Here is a 22846-nt window from a genome sequence, read left to right as displayed (position 1 = left end):
CTCCCTTTCTCCTGGGCCATGTCCGGGGTAGGCCTCGGAACTTCTGGAATCCTCCAAAAGCGTAACTCGACGATATCTTCACCCTTGAGGGGCATAGAAAACTCTGAAACGGATCCCCGTTGATCGGAAGTAGAAACGGTGGAGCTTGAGGCTCTATTTAACCGAAAAAATGAGAAAATCTCCTGAAAAAGCGTCAAAACGCAGCAAAAGCTCGAGAGCTAAGCACGAGGACTCCCAACACTTGAACGTGCGGTAAAAAACTGAGGATGGCTGCCAGGGGCGGGTTTTATGGAGAGGGCAGTCATTGGCTGGGGGCAGTATGACCCAGAGACCAGTGATTGGTTACTACTGAGAAAGAGATCAGAAACTAAACTGATACTGATTTTTTCTATACCGAGGATTCCCGGCCCGACGACTGGGAATATTCATGAGCATGTGAATCCATGCCAGACCCCATGCTGGAGAATAAATACACTTCAAAAGCATGGTGGTGATTGCGTTAAGGAAATCTGGAGCATCAACATTAGGGGCATATGTATTAACAAGGAGGTATTCCATATTGGTGAGTGAGCAGTGAAGTATTACATACCTGCCCTCAGGGTCGATGTGACTGGTGCGCAATGAGAATTGGACTGATTTATGAATTAGAGTCAGTACCCCCCTGGACTGGGTTGAATATTTTGTATAGTACCTATTGTTGCCCCATGTCGGGGCGAGGTATGTCGCTAGGCGCCCCAGGGCATGGGTTTCTTGAAGAAAGAGAATCTTAATTCCATGCCTTTGGGCATAGGTGGTTATCCTGCGGACTTTAGTGAAGTTACTCAGACCACAAATGTTCCATGTTATGATGTTGAGTGACAGTGTCGCATTATGGCACATCCCTGCAGTAGTAGTCATTTTTTTTTTTAAAAAAAACAATTTTTATTATTTTAACAACACACCAAACATTACAAAACTTGGGACATCAGCACATAGTTCGACGACATAATGTCATAAAACAGCTTTCTTCAGTCCCGCACCCTCCCACTCCCCCAACTTGAGCCAATTTGTCTATATTATCACCCTGTGATTCTTCAGGCGGGTTTGCCATTTCATTATCCGTCTCAACATCACTTAGATCACACTGAGGTGGGCCTTTCATAGTGGCCACCAGCTGTCTCCATTCAATTAGGGGTCCTACCTCCTCCTCCCCTTCATATCATGTCAAACCAAACAGACGTTTCTGTCTCTGCCCATTTCAGGTGGTCAGCCCACCACAGTTCTATCCTTGGTCTCTGGGCCGCTTTCCAGCCCATTGCTATCCTTCGTTTAGCCAGGATATATGCCAGGACCTTCATTTTGCTTATATGCCTTAAATTACGTGGTCTAGGGAAACCCCCAACATGCATGCCCAAGCCGACTCCACCTCTGTAGCTATACCGCATCCTGCCAAACGTGTCTTTAATTCCTACCAAAACATTCCCACCTCCGGGAAGGCCCAGAGCATGTGCAGTAGCCTGGCCTCCACCTCCCCGCACCTAGGGCATTTCTGGACCACCTGGCCACCAAACCTGGCGATCTTAATGGGGGTGAGATATGCCCTATGCGTGACGTACAGCTGAATTTGCTGAAGCCTTGCGTTCCGAGACACCTTTTTGTGATATCTGGACTCTTTCCCAGAGCTCCCCCATCTCTTCTTCCCATAGTTGTCTCAGTTGAGTCAATTCTTTCCCCACCTTGGTCCCTAGCAGCTCATATATACGAGAAACCTCATGCCCACCCTCCGAGACATCATATATCATCTCCATAGTGGCGTCCGGTTGCGCAGTGAGCACCGCCGGTGGCCACCTTGCTCGCACCCTTTTCAGTATTCTAGTGCCAGTTATATACTGCCCCTTATGCAACCCTGTATCCTCTATCAGTTTTGGGAACTCCAATGCCTCCCCCTCTAACCATATGTCTCCCAAGGTGGCCAGGCCCACTGGTTCCCAGTACCTGCGGACCCCTTGTATCAGCTGGGCGTCCTCTCCGCATAGCGCCACTACCGGCACCTGCGTGGAGTACGGGATCGGGTGTCCCGATATCTGCCATGCTGTATGCCACAGCTCCCAGCCCAGCACTAGAAGCCCCGCCATCTCCCGGACCCTGGATTTGGACAGCCACACCACTTCTCTGAGGAAAAAGGTGGCCGGTTCCCTGCACAGCAGTCTAGATTCCGCCGTCTCATCATCAGGCAGCCAGAACATGATAATTACACCATCCTGAGACAAGACCGACCCAACTCTAGAGGAGGTGGTGTCGCCATTATCCATAAGTGCAGTCTTACCATGAGACTAGCCACCTCTATAGATGCCCCCTCCTGTGAAACCTTAGCAGTAAAAATACCTCTCAAACCATTAACATCTACTTGATCTACCGCCCGCCAGGCCCCATTGGCACCTTCGATGAAGACCTTAATTCCATCCTGTCCAGCAACCTTAAAAGTTCCACTCAAGCACTCACCCTAGGAGACTTCAACTTGGGTTACAATGACACGGAAGACCATCCCGCCAGCACTATAGCCAACACTATCTGAATTAGGCTTCATGCAAACATGCACATCACCAACACACTCGAAAGGCAGAACTCTCGACTGGGTGGCCGACCATAACTGCCTAGCGAATATTACAAACATCTCACCTTTAGCCTGGACTGACCACCATCTGATTTCATTCATGTTTTCCACTGATAGACCAACACCCCCGCCTATCATTAAGGCCCCACCCACCCTTACCAGAAACAAGAAAAACATTACAGTAGAAAGACATATCCCTAATCTACTTCCCACTCTCAACACATTGCCAGACGACCTGAACCCTGAGTCCTTGGTCGAAGAATATAACAAGGTTATGGCCACCGCGATGGACCACATCGCCCCACTCAAACTCCGATCAAGCAAACCAAAAACACACCTCAACAAATGGTATACACCATTCCTCAAAAACTTAAGGCAGCAAAAAAGAAGTTGTGAGGCCATTTGGGAAAAAAACCCTTCAGACTCAAACAAACTCAAACTCTCCAAATTAGCAGCACTGTACAAGAAAGAAATCTACCTGGCCAAACAAACCTCATTTGACTCCCGTATATCCAAAGCCAAATCGAACATGAAAGGACTCTTTACAATCCTTAAAGAAATAGAAACCCCCATAGCACCCCCTGACACCTGTACCAAAGATAAAAACGGGTGCTCAGATATTCAAAATGCCCTAGCTAATAAGATTGTGACTCTTCAAAGTAAAATTTCCAGTAAAAGAGCCTCCCTGAATAACACACTCAACTTAAAAACTCACGACAAACCTATGCTTACCTACCTAGCCCGCTTCCAGTTCGCCAAAGTCAATACTCTGGAAGTGGAAAAAATCAACCTATCTTTGAAACCGTCCAACTGCCAGGGAGACCTGTGCCCTGCTCAGCTCATCAAAGATGCTGCCCGGGACCTCTCCCCTTTCATCACAAAATTGATCAATGCCTCCTTCGCCACTGGATCTATCCCCACTAATTTAAAACAATCTTCGGTACTCCCATTACTGAAAAAACCTACTCTCGACCCTGCCATACCCACCAACTACCGACCCATAACGACCGTTCCCTTTCTCCTAAAAATTCTGGACAAGGTGGCCTATGTTCAAATACAGAAGCACCTGGAAGAACACAACCTCCTAGGATCTAGACAGTCTGGGTTCCGGCCCCAACACGGGACGGAAACCGCTCTCATTGACCTAAAAGCCCAGATTGATTCGATCAGAGACAACGGGCAAGCTGCCTTACTCCTTCTCCTTGACCTATCTGCAGCTTTCGACCTGGTCGATCATTCTGTCCTATGTTCACATCTCCATACTGCAGCTCACTTCTCAACAGAGGCCATCACTTGGATCACATCCTTCCTCAACGGTAGGATCATGAGGGTCTTCTCTCCCATGGCCGCAGCAGACCCCATTCCTATCACCTGCGGTGTTCCCCAGGGTTCGTGTGTCTCCCCCACACTGTACAACATATTTACCAAGCCCCTTTTCGATGATTTGGATCATCTCGGTGTCACCTACACTAATTATGCAGATGATACCCAGATCCTCCTTCCGCTTTCTGGAGATTATGGAAAGGATTTGTCCTTGTTAAATAGGGTGTACATCATCATCCAGGCATGGATGGCCACTCATGGACTATGCCTGAATGATGATAAAACAGAACTCATTATCCTAGGTACTACACTTAATATAAAGAAACTTGGCCCAGCTTACAATTCCTTCACGATTGACGGAAACAACATCAAAGTTGGACAGGAGGTCAAAACACTGGGATTCTACCTAGATTCCAATTTTTCCTTCAAAAGACAACTGAGCTCCCTTGCATCCTCCACGGCCTACACATGCAAATTAATCCGCGCAGCCAAACCCTTCCTGTCGGATTCTAGTTGCCTGACACTCGCCAGAGCTCTTATTTTGTCTCATCTGGACTACTATAATGCCCTTTATCTGGGATCCACCAAGGCTACCACCAGCAAACTGCAAACCCTTCAGAACAATGCTTTAAGAGCAGCTCTGGGCATTTCCAGAAGGGAACACATTACAAATCTCAGCCAACAGAACAATTGGCTAGCCACTAAAGATAAAATCCTTTTAAAAACGGCATCACTCATTCATAAGTCTTTGAACAATGCCGCCCCAACTTACCTGATCAACAGATTCAACCGACAGTCTTCTTTAAGACCCACCAGAACCGCATACAGAAATTGTCTATCTGTTCCCTATTACAAACGGGCCACCATAGGGGGCAACAGCTTCCCAGTAAAAGCTGCTTTGTTGTGGAACTCCTTGCCTCCAAACCTTAGAATTGACATGCCCTACCAGAATTTCCTCTCACTGGGAATCGCATGGTTGAAACGTGAGACCCATTAAATTTGAAGCGCCTACTGCATATGGAAACCACTTGTGCCCTCTTGCTTACCTGCCTGTGTGCCTCCTATTTACCTGTATATAATCACCTGTATATAACGGCCTGCTGGCCTACTACTAATTTGTATATAACATTGGTGTACTTTATTCTTGTATTATGTATTTTCTGTGTACTGTAACTACGTTTCGAATATTCTTGTAAAGGCTGCGCCTTGATTCCCCCGGGTAAGCTCGCACATTATAAATAATAAAAACAAACCTCGCCACATATTGCAGCTGCCCCGCCAGGTAATACAGTTCAAAGTTCGGCAAGTTTATCCCCCCCCCCTGTAGCACGAGTTTTGCAGTTTCCAGAGGGCCACACCATTCCTGGAGTTGTTCCAAATAAAGCCTCAGCACAAGCTGTGGAGCCCAGTGAAAAAGCGCTTCGGGATCACGTGCGGAATGTTAAAGAAATGCAGCAATCTAGGCAACACCACCATTTTGAGCAGAGCGGCTCTCCCCACCATAGCCAGGGGTAGTTTGGACCAAAATCCCATGCTATTCTTAATTCCTGCCACCGCCTTTACTGTGTTATGCGCATGTTCTTCTCCTGCTGATATATGTCTATATCGAGGTATCGGAACGACTTAGTGCACCAGGGTATTGGCAAGTTCTCAGGTCGGGGGTGCCTATACCTCCCCAGGGGGAACACGCTAGATTTTTTGGGGTTAACTGCTATACCGGAGAGGACAGCAAATTGCTCCATCACATCCAGAATGTACTGCATGTTCTCCTCTGGGTAACGCAGATACAGCAATACATCATCAGCATATAGGGAAACAAGATTCATGCCTCCCGCGGTGCGGATGCCCATCTCCCCGTATTGCTGCCAGTATATATAACATGGGTGACCATGGGCAGCCCTGTCTGGTCCCCCTGCTTAGCTGCCATTTATCTGAAATTACAGAACCCGTTTTAACTCTAGCAATCGGGGAGCTGTATAACATTTTCACCTACCTAAGGTATCCTGGTCCTACCCATAGCCCTTCAAGGCTGCGGTCAGCCAGGGCCATCTAACTGAATCAAAGGCCTTAACCGTGTCCAATGAGGCAATGGCTAGTTCCTCTGAGTCTTCTTGTGTTTGATCGATGACATGGTGCAACCTCCTAAGGTTATCAGTTATGTTCCTGCCTGGACATAGCCCATTTGATCGGTGTGTATCAGTTTACTAATAACAGCCTTCAGCCTATTTGCTAACGGCAGTGAGGATCTTACTATCCTGGTTAAACATTGAAAGGGGTCTGTACGACCCGCAGTTCGTGCTAGGCTTACCTGGCTTCAGAAGCAGAATGATCACTGCGTCCCGCAAGGACTCTGGTAGTCCGCCTTGCTCGTACGACTCATTCAACATGGCCAGCAGCAGGGGAAGTAGCTCCTGTTTATATGCTTTGTAAAATTCGCTCGGAAGCCCATCCGACCCTGAAGCTTTACAGGTGGGCAGGTGCTGTACTACCTGCAGTAGTATTCATTACCATTCCACAGTTTGCATTCGCCATTTGTACATGTACACTGAGTTGCAGTCAAGTAACTTCTCGCCATGTCATTTTCTTTTAATCCAACCCCAACTGTGCCTCCCCCCACCCTCACTGCCCAACCCCAACATGCAGTGCAGCCTCCCACCCCAAAACACAAGTGCCGCCAATTGGGCTGACTCCCACCGGAAGGTGAAGGTCGGAGGGCAGGATCCAACGTGGATATGCCCACATCCCAGCCCAACGGGGGCCAAACATTAGGAATAACCAAATGAAATTAAACATTCCAACTGCAGCGGGGAGCGCTGATGCCGTGCGGCCAGCATTTTAAGCATAATACAGGGCAGCAAGACCTGTCCCGGTTTTGTTGCTGTGGTAAACGGATTTTGCGATCGGCCCCTGGAGCCAGAGAGTGCAGTCTAGCTGGTCAAAACTGCAAGAGAGGGTAGGACACAAGGCTAGCTCCAGGCACCAAGAGGGGGGGAGGAGGGGGAGAAGAGGCCAGTGTATACGATCTAGGAGCCAGCCTGCGACCCAGATACATGTAGTAGGAGGCCGTGTTTGCTGAGTAGACAAAATCGGGTTACCATCGACACATCATAAGTCAAGGATCAGTGGGCATGATACATCAGCCTGGGCCATTCAGTTTGTGATTAGTTGTCATCGGCGCGGTCGTCTCTCGCACCATGGAGCGTTATTTGTAACTCAATGAACTTCACCTCTTCGTCAGGGACAGTGAAGAAATACAGTTTGCCATTGTGGGTGATTTTGAGTTGCGCCAGGAATAGGATGGCATAAGGGATATTGCGCTCCCTGAGCAACTTTTTAACACCAAGGAATTGACCCCTCTCCTGCTGTACCGCCAATGAGAAGTCTGAAGATTCTGATGGTGTGGGCCTCAAACCATAGGTCACCCTTCTCCCGAGACAGGCAGAGAATGAGGTCTCTGTCGCGGTATTTAAGTATCTTAGCGATGATGGGCCTGGGGATGTCGCCTGGTCGAGACGTAGTGATAGGGCCCGGCGAGCTCGCTCCATTGTAAAGTATGGTGAGAGGTCAGGGTTATCCAGCAGGTCTTAGAGTAGTTTTTCTACTGCGTCTTCCAGCCGCCGCTTGAGGGCATTCTCGGGGACTCTGATAATGCGCAGGTTGTTTCTGCTGGAGCGAGACTCCTTTGCCTTAACACTCTTCATGTCACGCAATAGGGAGGCCACAGTGTCTTGGAGCGCGTGACTTCCATCCTCATTGACCGAGATTCTGTTTTCGGCCTCAGTGATCCTTGATCCCGCCTGGTCCACTCTGGTTTTTAGCGAGGCAACATTTGCGTTAATGTCGTCTAGTTTTTCGTGGAAGAGCTTCCCTTGTCCTGGGCCATGTCCGTTGAGGTAGGCCGCAGATCTTCCGGAATCCTCCAAGAAGTGTAAACTCGACGAAAACTTCTCCCTTGGGGGGCATAGAAGAATTCCGAAATGGGTCCCCGTTATAGGAAGTAGAAACGGTGGAGCTTGAGGCTCGATTAAACCGAAAAAATGAGAAAATCTCCTGAAAAAGCGTGAAAACGCAGTAAAAACTCAAGAGCTAAACACGAGGACTCCCAACACTTGAGCGTGCGGTAAAAATCTGAGGATGGCTGCCAGAGGCGGGGCTTAGGGAGAAGGCAGTCATTGGCTGGGGGCAATATGACCCAGAGATCAGTGATTGGTTACTACTAAGAAAGACAAATCAGAAACGAAACTGATACTGATTTATTCTTACCGAGGATTCCCAGCCTGACGACGGGGAATAGTCATGAGCATGTGAATCCATGCCAGACCCCATGCTGGAGAACCGACGTTACAACCTCATGGTGAGAGTCCAGGTCAGGTTCATCCTGTGAAGATGAAGCATGGGCCGGCTCAGCCCGGAGAACCGCTTTAGTAAACTTGTCCATGGTGCCCCCCTGGGCAGCTCCCCTGGATCTGCTAGGTATTACAGCTAGAATAGGCCTGGGTGCGGTGCGGTGCAGGCACGCTGGTGGAGAGGATGGTGATGTAGTGGGGGGGCGTAGTCCTTGGTGGGGCCGGAGGTCTCCCGCCAATATCTCAGCGTCAGTGGAGTGTGCAGGCCGCAGCAGAGGCAGTCAGCTGCAGTATGACTTGTCGTGCGAGACGCCCCCAGATGCCTCAGAGGATCGTGAAATGCTGCTACTGAAGCGACAGGACTGCGATGGCTAGGGCGCACTGTATGTACATGCGCCCAAACTGTTTGCGTATGATCAGGCAGGGACCGCAACCAGCCGCACCGAAAGTCTTGTGGGCGGAGGGGGTGGGGGTGGGTGGAAGCCGCTCACCCTCAGTATGTGCTGGCCAGGTGATGAGGATTTGTTGAGGTGGGGGTCACAGCGAGGAGCGGGGCCTCGAGGAACACACAGCCAGTGTGCTCAGTGCAGGTTGGATAAGCTCGCGTGGGTTTGTGCTCCAATCCGAGGGAGCCCACCCAGGGGAATCACCGGAGTCGGCAGGTCTAGCCCCAGGAGGGGGCTCCTTGTATAGTCAATGCTGGTGCCATAGGGTGTGACGATGAGCTGGCGGGTCAGTGGAGCCGGCGGTGTACATGGGCACACGCGGCAGTGGGCGACAACAGGGGAGAACCACCGTGCTCACGTCCCCCCACTCGCCCCACTCCTCACCTGGACCGCCGCGCAGCAGCACGGGCCCCCGTTTCCTCCAAGCCGGGCGGGAGCAGTCTGTAGCAGCAAACACGGTGCTGCCGGTAGCAAAGAGTGGGGCTCCCAGAGCGGAGGGGGGCAAGGGTGTGGATGCGCTCCAGCGCAGGCCCCAGCCGCGCCTCACCCCTCTCAAGACCCCCGCATCCAACGGTGTCAGGCCCCCGCCTACCCAGAAACTACTTGAATTAGCTTTTCAAAAGCTTCATTTCCCGGCCCACAATGCCAAACAACACAACGCAGCAGAAATTCCAGAAAACTGGTTTGTACCAGGTTTGCAAAAGCAAATATACAAACTCTTTCTGGCCTCAACTACTGCAGAGGACCCAGAGCACTGTTTATCAGCTTAATAGTGCACTGCATGTTCTGTTCTTGTTATGCCTTTGCAGAGTGACAGCAGAGTGTCAGCAGTTACTGGCAGTTCACAGCAGGGCCGAGGGGGCCATGCCGAGGTATTTATTCACCATCGGTGATCAAGCTCAAGAAAAAGAAAAAGAGCAAGATCAAATACTGGACCCGGACCGGAGGCAGGAGGGCGGTAAGAGCCTGATCGTGGAAGGGGGTGGTGTGGCTCGACCCGCTCGCAAGCACAATCAGATTGGGCTTTGGCACTGACTAAGGACTTGCAGCTAAGCCCAATGAGTGACCCAACTGGAACAGAGTTGGCGAGAGGTGGCTTGGTATCCCCCCGCCCCCCGTGGCTTGTGTGGCAGAGTTATCAGTCACTGCCTCCACAGCAGCATACCTTTTAAAACACAGGCCTCCGGAATATAACACTCTTAGCTCACCCTCGCCACTGCAAGCTCTTCAATATTCAGCTGCAAACTCTGTTGGAGTTGAGAGTGAGAGGAGACAGGTCTCGCACTGCAGGAGGTCCCTGTCGAAATGTGGACTTAAATTGAAACCTGACTTCCAGTGTGACACCAATCAGAAGGACCGGGGTGGGGGTCCAACTGTCCCAAAGTAACGACTTGCATGGTCTGGCCTCAACTAACACATTGGGAGGTTGCACAGTAGACACCACCTTCAGATGAGCTCAGTGCAGAGCGACAAAACACCTTTGACGGTTGCAACGACTAACCACTCGCCCCAGTAATTATTGGACCCCTGGAAACCAAAGGGCTTGGGAATAAATCTGAGGGAGGGGGCAAGATTTCATTATAAACTAAAAACGGACAGGACTTCTGCCCCAAAAGGCCCGGGACTGGGTGACCTTGACGACGCAGATCTGCTTGCAAATTGGCCTGGACTTGAAGGGTCTTTGCCTGATAACGAGGGTCAAAGTTGCCCTAATCGTAACATGTCCGATAAGGTGGGTGGGGAGGTGGAATAAGGTGACAAAGACAAAGTGCACCGTGAAGCTTTAGGCTGACAAACGTCTTTCGAATCTTTCCATCCTGACTCCAATCAGGTGGGAACAAAAAAAGCACAGACTGGACACAGCCCAGCAAAAACCTTCAGAGAACTGGTCTACCCTCATTCCCTCTCCTCTGCATCTGACAACAGGATAGGGGATGATCTAAGAGTTACTGATAGAAAGTGAACACTGAGTTTGGGCTGTACAGCAATGACGACTCCATTCACCAAATTATATGAGACAATCAATGAACAACTACAAGATCACACTAGAATGCTTCACTCAAAAAGCTATTTGTTGAAGGTTTTGTAACGGCGGCTACCAAACCCCTCCAACGAAAATAAAGGGAGCGGTGGTAAGAAACTGCAATTTAAGAAAGAAAAACCACGAGAAAGTTGTGGAAACCTCACAAACCAGTCTCCCGAGTTAATCAAAACCAACGTAATGACAGAAGTCTCAATTGATGACCTAATGGGACTGTCAGTTTACTCAGTGGAAGAAGAAAGGGAAGAACTCCAGGAACCAGAATCCAGAGAGCCAGGTGACGAATTGGAGGATGTCACAATGTATCAACAAAGAGAGCTTATAAACCTTATAAATCTCAACGTGTTCCGCATGCTACAAACTGCTTTAAAACACTGGAGCAAGGAGATAGAATTCTAAAACTGATAATGGTTGTACGTCTACGTGTATGGATCCTAGTCTTACGGGGTCCTCATCAAATGTAAAGACCGACACAGGGGAATGTTTTAGGATGCAAGTTGGAGAATCTGCTCCACAGAAGAGAGTGGGTGGACTGGACTTGAGAACTCACCCTTGAAAGAGTTAAAACATTAGGGAACGGTTTAACATTAAAAAGACGCAATGCACTTAGAACATTTCATCGAGTCCCAAGATTAAGGTGGCTTACAATTTATGATATTGCGCGGGTGGCGTTTCCTACTGAGCAAGGCTGGACAAAGTTATTGTTTATTTTGAAAACATGCTAGTCAAGAAAGCCATCTTAGAGGAATCATCGGCAATCCTAGATGCAGGCTTCTCTTTGTACGGCGAAAATGCCCCCAAGAGCCTTGCGCTGACAACGGAGGGGAACCAAAAGTCCACTGAGAAGTAGAACAAAGTCACCAACTCAATCACGAAAAGAGAACAACTTCATAGCAAGAGGGAACAAAACAAAAGCAGAGTGGGAATTAGTTCTGCTTCAGATAATTGTCAGTAACTCCGTTAATGCTAAAAGACAAGTATCGCTTTGTGACAATCGTGAAAGTGAGAAGCTACAAGACAAATCAAGGCATTGGCTGGCAGATGCCTTGGCGGATAACAAGAAAAGACCTTAACCATCACAGGAACAAGGTCCAGACAAGTGGTCGCTAGCTAGTTGGAAAACCAGGGGCTTTAAGCACTTGTTTGGAGAAGATGGGATTATCTGGAATAACCATGAAATCGTATGCTTGCAGGAAACAGACGGATTCAGTGACCTTCTTAACCCAGCTATTAAGGGAGTTGAAGGAAGGCCAGCTTCAGGGCTTTGGACATTAAGATCGGTTTCTGGTTTGAAATTGTGGAATGATGGAACATAACCCCCTATATACAAATGACAAAGCTGAGATGTAATGGACAAAGGGCCAATAAACTTGAGTGGTTGATACTCTAACATTTACTAGAACTCGGCTGGCATTGAGTCCGCCACTTTTATCAGTACCATTTTGGGAAAACTTGACAAGCTGCGAGATGATTTGGACAATCCTATTGTCACCATTTGTGGGGATTTCAATATGTCAGTTACATCATAAGGGGAGTGTAATCATCTACACCTAAAAGACCAGTCACACAGAAAAAAACCCAAAGGAGCTTGGTGGATGAGAGAATCCATGCACCTAGATCTGCATCTGTTAAATGGACAAACCATGGGGGGATGTGCCTGTGGATTCCATATTTGCTTCTGGAACTCTCTTACCTTGGATATCCTCGCTGAAAGTCACTATTTAACAGTGACCATAACACACTTAATTTAATAGCTAGAAGTTCATCTCTTCCACTAAATAACCATGCCTTTTAACAATTAATCAAGCACACAATCACCTAAAAATGGATGCAGGAAAAATTGAAGTATTGATGCAACAGCTGCAATTGCGAATTGCACCCAAAAAGGGAAAAGAGAGTAACATCAGGGAGTACTGCAAACGCCTAAAAGCATGATTTGGCTGCAAAGTATCTTTCAAGCACAAACACTGCTATGATCATGGCTAGTCTGGGAAAAACTACTATTGAGGCTTGATTTGAAGCAACTAAAAGTTTAAAAGCCTGAACATCATGGAGCTAATTAAAAGTAGAAGGCAACATTATAAGAACTGGGTCAGGGGAAGGAAAACAAGAATGTTCCAGGAGGACTCGGAATTGATGATGAGGAGCATATCTAACCAGCAAATTGGTGAATTCTAGAAACACCTTAACTTCCTCGACACCTCATTGGGTGCCATAATGGAAAACACAGTTGATGAGCTTGCATGGATCAGCCGTTATGGAAGGGCGTTTAATCCGATTGACGATAAGCCAACTACTAGGGGAAGCATGTGGGGCCAGGAATGGACGTTCAAAATGGAGGAAGAAGATATTGTGATAATGACCAGCAGCTCAAGAGCTCCAGACCCAGAGGGAATGAAACGCCCATTTGAAGGAGGAACCAGCCCTATGGGCTACATTATTGTCAATCTCATTTGATACAGAAGCAAAAGAAAGCTCCTTTATCATGAAAGTCACCCATCATTGTCCCGATATTTAAAAACGGAGATGGAAAAGATCCAAGCCACCATCACCAAATTGCACTGCTGGATGTTGGAGGTAAAGTCTTCGCCAAACTGCTCCTGGAGGGCCTGGACACATGGATTAAAACTCCTGGAAGGATGGATCACTGGCCGACGAGATTCATTAAAGGAATGAATACATCCTTCAACCTTTTCGTGATTAATTTCTTGAAGGCCTGACTAAGATGCTCTAACAACTAACTTTTTCTAGCATTTATAGATCTGGTGCAGGCCTTTGATTCAGTGGACAAACACATTGCGGGATAAACTGTCAGGGTGTGGCTGTCCGGGAGATCTTGTTGAGGCTATAAAGGACCTTCATATGAACACAGACGTACAAATTAAGCTGGACAAATTGGGGTCATTTTCAGAAGCAATACCAACATCTCTAGTTTTGAAGCAGGGGTGCCAGTTGGCCATGGCCATTTTCAACCTGTTTCTATGAGACCTCCCGGATGCATTGGGTAAAATATGTAGCTTCCCACCAAACATCAATGGGGTGAAATTGGATCACCTATTATATGCAGATGACTTGGTCCTTATAGACCAAACTTACATGGTCTTACAAAGACAACTAAAAGCATTGGAAGAATAGATGCTTGAAAATGGGTTGAAAGTCAACCTGAACAAATGCAAGATTGTAACTTTGAGCTAACGTGTGGTGGAGCGACCGAGAGCAAAAGCGTGGCATCTGGAAAACGAAAAACTATCAGAAGTGCCGTCTATGGTGTACTTGGGTGGATGTGTAAACAGTACACTTCGAAACCTCCCGCAAGAAATTATGCTAAGAAGCAAAGTTAAATCGTTGACACCACAGGGAAGGATGATCCAATGGAAATATGGACAATTATCTGTCATCCCTGCTTGGATATTTTATAAATCAAAAGTTGTACTTATAGTAACATATGGAACTGAAGCATTCCTGACCCTTCCAGAGAGAGTTTGGGAGTCTCTGGAAAGCAGTATCTGGAAAAACTTGCTGAAACTACCAAAATGTCTTCTGATGGCAGTAATAAGGCAAGACCTGGGCCTAATTTCAATCCAAGCACATTTAACTTGGAAAAAACATGCAATGCATCAGAAAATAATAGCAATAGACCCGATAAGAGGCTATGGGACACTAAAAAAAAGCTCTAAAGGGCGATGGTGAAGGAGGGCTCCAGGAATGGGAAAGAGATTGCAGGAGTATACTGGGTCTTGTAACAACAGAAGACCAACTTTCCTCTAACCCCGATTCAGTGAAAACAAAAATCTGGCGTAATGACTGGTATTTGATCTTGACCCAAGAAAAAGCAAGCAAAGCTAAAATATGAATACAAGAGGGAGTAATAAGGGGACCTTACAATGTTCTCCCGAACTATCTTCAAGATCTCCTAGTCACGTCTTAAGATTTTGTCTGAACTTCTACCATACCCAGGAGGTTTTGGCTTCAAGAGATAAAGGGCCCAAGAGACATTCCGGGTGCAGACTATGTAAGATGAAGAAGGAAAAGGGGCTGTAAAACACCTGGTTCTCTTCTGTAAGTTGCTTACTCACCCAAGAACAAGATTACTGGGAGGCTTCGTTGAAGAATTGGAAACATACTTACCAGATGATTGGTGGTCTTCACGTCCAACGGGAGAGAGAGAACTTCGCTAACTATTGCTTTAGTGAACTTTTTGGACTTAGGTGTCTAACGGGACCATTTCCCATGCTTCTAGGTTTCACTACTCCATTTACCCCAGATCTTTTCTAATTTCCCTGGGCAACCTCTCACATTGTATATCCTCTTCTCTAGGGCCATACAGCAGTCCATATCAGTGACCCATTTTGCTATCCTTGGGCGAGTTGGTGCCCCCCACAATGTCACAATAGTGTACTTCATCGATCCTACAGCGGTGGACACAAAAGGTTCATCTAAACACAAAGCCTGTATCCCCCCCCCAGAGCCCCCAAACCCCTAAGTGCAGCAATTTCGGGTCCCCTGCTATCCCCAAGCCGGTAACAGATTGGATCTTTCCCAAGCATTTCCGCCAAAACAGACCCACCCGTGGACATTCCCAGAGTGTGAGGAAAAAAGTGCCCTCTGTCCTTCCACATCTGAGACATTCCGGACAGAACACCCTCCCCCCTCTAAATAGGGCGGTATGAGAGAAGTAAAGCCCATGTAGGAGATTTAGCTGCATCAACCTCATTCAGGCCGAAATACCAATCTCTCTGGGGAACATTAGGGCCTCCACCCAGTCTTCTGGCTGTAACAGGCCCAGATCACCCTCCCAACTTGTCCTGAGGGAGACTAGATCAACCGTGGCAAATGCCATAAGGACCTGGTACAATGTAGAGATGACCTTTGATCTTATACGATCAGGAAGTAGATTTGCCTCAATCGGAGAGCTAGCCAGGTCTTGAAAAGCCTGGAACTGGGCCGAAAAAGCATGCAACAGCTGTAAGAAGGGATAGCGTTCAGTTTCCGGGAGTCCAAACCTACTGCACAGCTCAGAAACTGGAATCAATGCCCCCTCCCTCACCACGTCTCCCAATCTAAATATCTGCATTCTCTCCCAAGCGACCATTCTACCAATTTTCCCCACCTCTGGGACCAGGGCATTCTCCCAAAGAGGCTGCGCAAGGGTGGGTCTATTCCTCCACCCGATGTGACAATGGGCATTCGCAATATCCGCCTGGTGTGCTGCATCATGGGTGAAGTGTCCACACTGTACAGAATCTGAGGGGGGAATCGCCCTCATACACCCTCTCTTGGCTCCAACATGCGGCAGCGAGCCATCGACATGCAGACAGTCGTTCACGACTACCAATTCACTAGCCAAATAGTACCTGCGCATGCTTGGGAGCCCGATGCCCTCCTCCTAGACCCAGCGTTGTAGTGTAGCGAGGGCAATATGAGGTTGACCACCACCCCAGAGGAGCGTCCAGAGCGTGACATACGCCCGATTGAACTCAGCCTTGGGAATTTGCAGGGGGGCATTTTGAAGGGCGTACATGTATCTCAGGAGGGCCAACATCTTAGACAAGGCCACTTTTCTGAGTAGCGTCAGCAGGAGGGACCTCCAGTGTGGGAAGTCCCACAAAAACCTTTCAGTGGGATATAAGTTGGAGCACATAATCTTTTAGGTCAGGACCCACCCATATTCCCAGATATATGAAACCTTCCGCTGATGGCTGATATGGGGCGTCTTGGGGAAGGTCAGACTCCACCCCTCAGAAGGGAAAGATGATCAATTTCTCCCAGTTCACGTTCAAACCACTGACACCCTGAAACTCCTGCAGCATGTGCATGATACGGCACATGCCAACCGCGGCTTGCTAAGATAAATTAGGCCGTCTGTGTATAATGACACTGTCCTCCCCCGTGCTTCCAGTGGAAGCCGGACCAAGTCTGATCCATCCTCATTCAAATGGTCAGTGGCTCCATTGCCAGCGTAAACAAAAGGGGACAAAGGACAGCCCTGTCTCATCCCCCTCTTTAGGGAGAATGTTCGGGCGGTCCTCCCATTCACCCTGACCTCCGCACAGGGAAGTGCATACAGCAGGCACACCCACACCATGAAGCTATCCCCAAATGCCAAAGCGACATCACCTTCCACAGGGACCCCCATTCCACCGAGTCAAAAGCCTTTTCCAGGTCTATCGAGTGAAGGGCTGTGGGTTCCTCCAATGTGTCTGCTTGTGACACGGTCAGGAACAGTCTGCAGATGTTCATTCTGGTGGATTTGCAGAGCACAAAGCCACACTGGTCTGGATGAACCAGTGAAGTGATCACCCTATTGAGACGCTCTGCTAATACCCTTGCCAGGATCTTAACTTCAGCGTTGATAAGGGAGATGGGTCTGTAAAAGCGCAGGAATCTGCACGCCTACCCACCTTTGGAATGACCACTATACGAGCCCTTGTGAGGTCCGGGGAAAGAGTGCCTGCAGATTTCCAGTGGGTGAATGAGTTATATATGTGCGGCAACGTCAAGTCTCCCAGTTTTTTCCAGACCTCGACCGGGAACCCGTAAGGCCCGGGGGTCTTCCCGGACTGGAGGTGTGATACAGCCTCCATCTCCTTCTCCATAATGTCCGCCACCAGGTCGTCCCTCTGGGTGAAGATCAGCTGTGGGAGAGTGATCTCTCCCAAGAAGTAGAACTCGGATGACTCTGCGGTCTGTCGGGAGAACTAGAGCTCATCATAATAAGTGGCAAATGTCTCTGCAATCTCAGCATCTTCCCTCACCAGTGTCCCATCCGGGCCGGTCAACTCCCTGCCCTGCCTGCACCCCTCTTCTCTCCAACCAAGCAGGCAGTTTATGCGCCCAATCCCCCGGCTCCTAGTGTTCCTCCTTCCCGCCTGGGGTGCTGTGCATCAAGTATGCCACCTCCGCCGCCAGTTCCTGTTCCTCCACCTCCTCAACCGCCCGCCTGTGCACGGCCCTATGAACCATGACCAAAGAAATCAACTCCCCCCCCACAGGACTGCTTTATATCCCATAACACTGTTGAGCTGCTTACCGTTCGCTCATTTATCTCAAAATATTCCTCAGTTTTGGACACCATCCCTTTCAGAAATTCAGGAAACCCCAGATAAAAGCTGTTAAAGCACCACAGGGGCCCAAACCTACCAAGTATCACATACAAGGCGGCGTGATCAGAGAGGCCCCTAGCCAAGAAATTAGCTGACCTAAACCTGTGTGAGTCTCCGATCTGAACCAAGATATAATCAAACCTGGATAGAGACCCATGCACCCCCGACAAAATGGAGAAGCCCCTATCCCCCAGATGCCCCGTCCTCCAAGCATCCACCAACCCAATGGCATGGGTGAATGTATTCAGCTTCATTGGGGAACCCACTCATCTGCCCCCATTGTGAGTGCAATCCTGCAGGAGATCCATGACATCGTTAAAATCTCCTCCAAAGACCCATCTTTCTATTTGGCCACTCAGCAATGGTGTCTGTAGTTCATTCAGATCTATCGCCTGGGAAGGTGGTGCATAAACACACAGCAGGCCCCAGGTCTCAGCCCACAAGTTGCTATTACATAGCACTCCTCAGGTGCACGGTCACTCGACAGAGCCGGAAGGGGATCCGCTTATGTACCAATATCAGAGCATCCCTCGTCTCCATAGAGAAACCGGCATGAATTGCCATGCGTTAATTCGTTTGTTTGAAAAAATGATATTCTGACCCCACCAGGTGGGTTTTGGTTAGTAGGGCCACATCAGGTGAGTGACGATTAAGAAATTGCAGTACCAGTTTCCTTTTAACACTTGACCCCAACCCATTTATGTTCCAAGTTAAAAAGAAGTGTCCTAGGCCTTACCTCCCCTGCCATACATGAACAACAGACATGTCACTGACCAATGACGCGGTTACTGCCCCTGCTATCGGACCAAGAAGTAGTACATTCCTCAGAGAAGCGCTAATTTCAGTGTTCCAAACCTCAAACCATCTCCCCCACTCCCACCAACACCCTTCAACATCCGTAAACTAAACCCCCACCCCGTACTCCCCCCCTCCCCCAAAACAAGAATCACCTGTAACCCAAACCCCCAACATATATGAACCACTAAAACATATTCTGGGTAATCTGTGAGCACAAGCCACGCCCTTCCAACATCCCCACCCGAGGCGCTATGTGTAGGATTCCAACCGGCAGCAAACATCTTGCACAATTGTTCCAGTGGCCATGGTATGGCAACGGTCAGCCATATCAAGGCCTAACGAAGATCTGGAGCACCACCTCTCAGCTATCCTGGACAACGGTATTAAAGCCCTACCTCATGACTCCCACTCACAGATTATTCTCAGCCGCTTCAGACACCAGTGTCAAGAGGCCAAAAGAGAATTTGGCCAAGACACAGCGACTGCATCTTAAGGCAAGGCTTTTTGATGTGGCTAGCTTGCGCCCCCAGGAATCCTGCCTCTTGCTCTTCCCGTTGGGGCAAGGAGGGGAAGCAAGTAATTTCTAGATTGGCTGTCCCAGCCTACGCCATCAAGCTCTCTGGGGAGGCATGGGTGGTGATACAGGCCATTTGAAGAAGCAGGACAATGCTTCTTCTCCAAGTCATGGTTTGCCCAAGGACTGAGCTGGCTCCTCCCAGGCCTCTGACACTACGGCATCCACTTCTGGGTTAAATGGTATTAGGGTCTCTCTTTGTGGGACTGTTGGACAACTGAAACAGAACCCATGGCCTAATGGGCGCTAACAAACCCATTGTTTCCACCACCTTAGCCATCATCTTTTTGGATCAAGTACGAGGCTTCCCCTGAATTGGGTCCCAAAATATGACGCGGCTATTGGCCATTCTGTAGGATGGAGGCCCTTATCAGATCTTCCCCTTCATAGTAAGATTCCACAGGTAAGCCTGTCACCTCACTGGAATATTGCGGTTCAAACCCAAATGGGATGCCATAGCCCTCCTTGTCAAACACTTGGATCAGGTTTGACATGATCTTGCCCATTCAATGCGGTGCATATTCTTGAGGTGCGCAGTGGCGAAGGGGGCCAGCGCCAGGTGTTTGATGCTCGAAGGCAGAGCAGCCCGGTGTCCGTCTGGCTCCAAGGTTCTGCCTTAATGCCAGTAAGACGGAGATCCTTCTCCTTGGGACCACAACTCCCTCCTACCCTCCGGCCACCCTCTATGGGTCCCCTCACCTCCACCTCTTGTGAGGCAAAAAAACGTTGGTGTCATCTTTGACTCCGCTCTCTGCTCTTTCACATTACAGACCTTGCCAAGAAGGCCCACCATCAGCTGCACTTTCCCTTTGCTCACCGTCCCCCATAAACAATGTCTCCTGCACTCTGGTCCTCTCTAGGCTGAACTACTGCAACAGCCTCTTCTCAATCTTCGTTTATCCTCCCTTCGCACCCTTCAACTAATCTAGAATAGGACTGCAAGACTTATACTTGGCTTCAAGCCCAGGCACAGCATCTCTCCAGCCCTAAAATATCTCCACTGGCTCCGATTTGCTGCTAGGATCAAGTTCAAGGCTACATACAACTCTCTCTTCCTTAATACCTCCCTGCTAGAGCCCTTCAGTCTTCTAGCTCCACTAGTCGTGCGGAGGTGATGGCAACAATAAAAGCTGTTTTCCATGACAAAAATGTCAGTGGCGCCGAATCCATAGGCTCGAATGGAGGACCCATGAGCCTAGTCAGCACCACATTGAGCTCCCACCGCGGGACCTTCACCGGCGGGAACGAGCGAAATAGTGCTTTGACGAACTCCTTGACCAATCGATGCGACCATAAGGATGATCGTCCTGGAGATCTGGTGTAGCGGGAGATAGCCGCCAGATGAACTTTGATGGAAGCGTGGGCCAAACCTGCCTTGGCCAACGACAACAAATATGAAAGCACCTGCGGTACAATGACTCGTAGAGGGTCGATTTTCTGAGTACGGCACCAAACTGCGAATCTCTTCCACTTGTGCCCGTTGCATTTGAGAGTAGACAAAGTTCTGGCCTTGGCAAGCACCTCCTTACAATCTGCTAGGAGATCCTAGCCCCCAAACTCTAGTGCTGCAGGAGCCAGGCCTTCATGTTCAGCGATCCTGGGTTGTGGTGCAGAATTGCACAGCCTTCCCTGGCGAGATCATCTGCGACCACCGGAAGGTAGAAGCTAGACTGGAGGGGACGCTGACATGTCCAGAAGGTCCGGGTACCATATCTGCCTCGGCCACACTAGTGCGATGAGGATCATCCTGCACCGGGACCATCTGAGTTGATTGACTAATCGAAGAAGCAACAGAGGGAACGCATACAGAAACAGGCTGTCCCAGGGGAAAAAGAATGCGTCCCCCATGCTCCCCGGCTGGCGAAACCAGCTGGCGTATCTCCAGCACTTGGTGTTTGTTGGTGTTTGTTGCCGTCGCAAACGGATTGATCTGGGGATTGCCCCATCTGCGGAACAGGAGATCCACTTGGTCCTGCCGAAGTTCCCACTCATGGCAAGAGCGCAGCTCCCGGCTGAGAGAGTCAGCAACGGTGTTCTTCACTCCTGTCAGATGAAACGGGATGAGGAACATCCCCTGGGCTACGGCTCAGTGCCAAAGGTCCAGCGCCCCTTTGAAGAGCGCCAGGGATCTGGTTCCCCCCGGCTACCTGATGTAGAACATCGTGGTGGTGTTGTCCATGAAGACCCGTACCACCTTGCCCCTGAGGGACGGAAGGAAGGACTTGAGGGCCCAAAACACTGCCCGCAGCTCGAACACATTGATGTGCAAAGTCTTCTCCTATGGTAGCCACAGGCCTCTTGTATGAAGACTTCCGGTGTGCGCTCCCCAGCCTTCCAGGGAGGCGTCCGTCGTGACTGTGTCCTGATGAGGCGGGGTCTGGAAATCCACGCCTGCGTTCAGATGTGCGTGCACTCCCCACCACTGAATGACTCGACGAAAACTCTTGTCAAGTGTGACCTTGTCCTCAAAGCTTCCCGACACTTGTATCCAATAGGCGTCGAGGAACTCCTGCAGTGGACGCATCCATAGCCTGCACAGCCGAATGAGGTATATGCATGACCACATCATGCCGAGCAGGGACTTGATGGACCTCACCCTTGCGATCTTCAGGGCCAACAGCCGTTGTACCTTGCCCAAGATGGCCGCTATCCTCTCCTCCGACAGAGATGCCAGACAACACTGCGTTGAGTCGGGCTCCCAGAAACCGCACATCCTGCAATGGAATCAAGCAGGACTTTGCATAGTTCAAGAGAACCCCAGATTCGTCACGAGTTGGACAGTCCTCGCTGTGTGTTCGACTGCAATGTCCTTTGAGCTTGCTTGGATGAGCCAGTCGTCCAGGTAAGGGTAAACTTGGATCCCTCGTAGATGCAGCTGAGCCCCTACCGGCGCCAGGCACTTGGTGAAAACCCTTCGCGCCAACTACAATCCGAAGGGAAGGGCCTTGAACTGGTAATGTTGCCCATGAACCACGAAGCGTAGGAACTTGCGGTGGCCTTTGTGTATGGGGATGTGAAAATAGGCATCTTCCAAATCCAGCGACGATAGAAAATCCCCCTCTTCCAGCTGTCCTAGCACGTGCTGAAGAGTCACCATCCGAAACTTTTGAGACTTGATGTACTTGTTCAGACATTGGAGGTCCAGCATGGGCCTCGCACCGCCGGTCTTTTTGACAAGGAAGTAACAAGAGTACACTCCGTAGCCTCTTAGGGACGAGCTCTATCGCACCCTTTTTTAGCATGGCCCGCACCTCCAGCAGAAGCTGAGGGATGTGGTTTTCCTGCCGGGCCACTGGTGGTGTACAGGGACACTTCCGTTGGAACTCTAGGGTGTGTCCGTGAGCGAGAGCATCCAGCACCAAACGGTCGGTGGAGATGGTCTTCCACACACTGATGAAGTTCGCCAGCCGGCCTCCCACCAAGGTGCTCAACGCCATGGCCGGTTCAATCCTGTTTTGACATCTAAGCGCCGCCTTGGCGACGATGTCCTCCTCCAGATTTGGCACGCCACCTGTAGGTCTCCTGGGTCGGCGAGCGAGAGGGTTGATGGTAGGACGAAGCACCTCCCCCAAATCCTTTGGAAGAACCCTGGGATTTTCCTCTGGAAGTCTGAAAGGACGGC

The sequence above is a fragment of the Ambystoma mexicanum genome, chromosome 13, assembly GCF_040938575.1.
Source record: "Ambystoma mexicanum isolate Mex_15411 chromosome 13, UKY_AmexF1_1, whole genome shotgun sequence".
NCBI lineage: Eukaryota > Metazoa > Chordata > Amphibia > Caudata > Ambystomatidae > Ambystoma > Ambystoma mexicanum.
Note: the sequence above shows the minus strand (reverse complement) of the source record.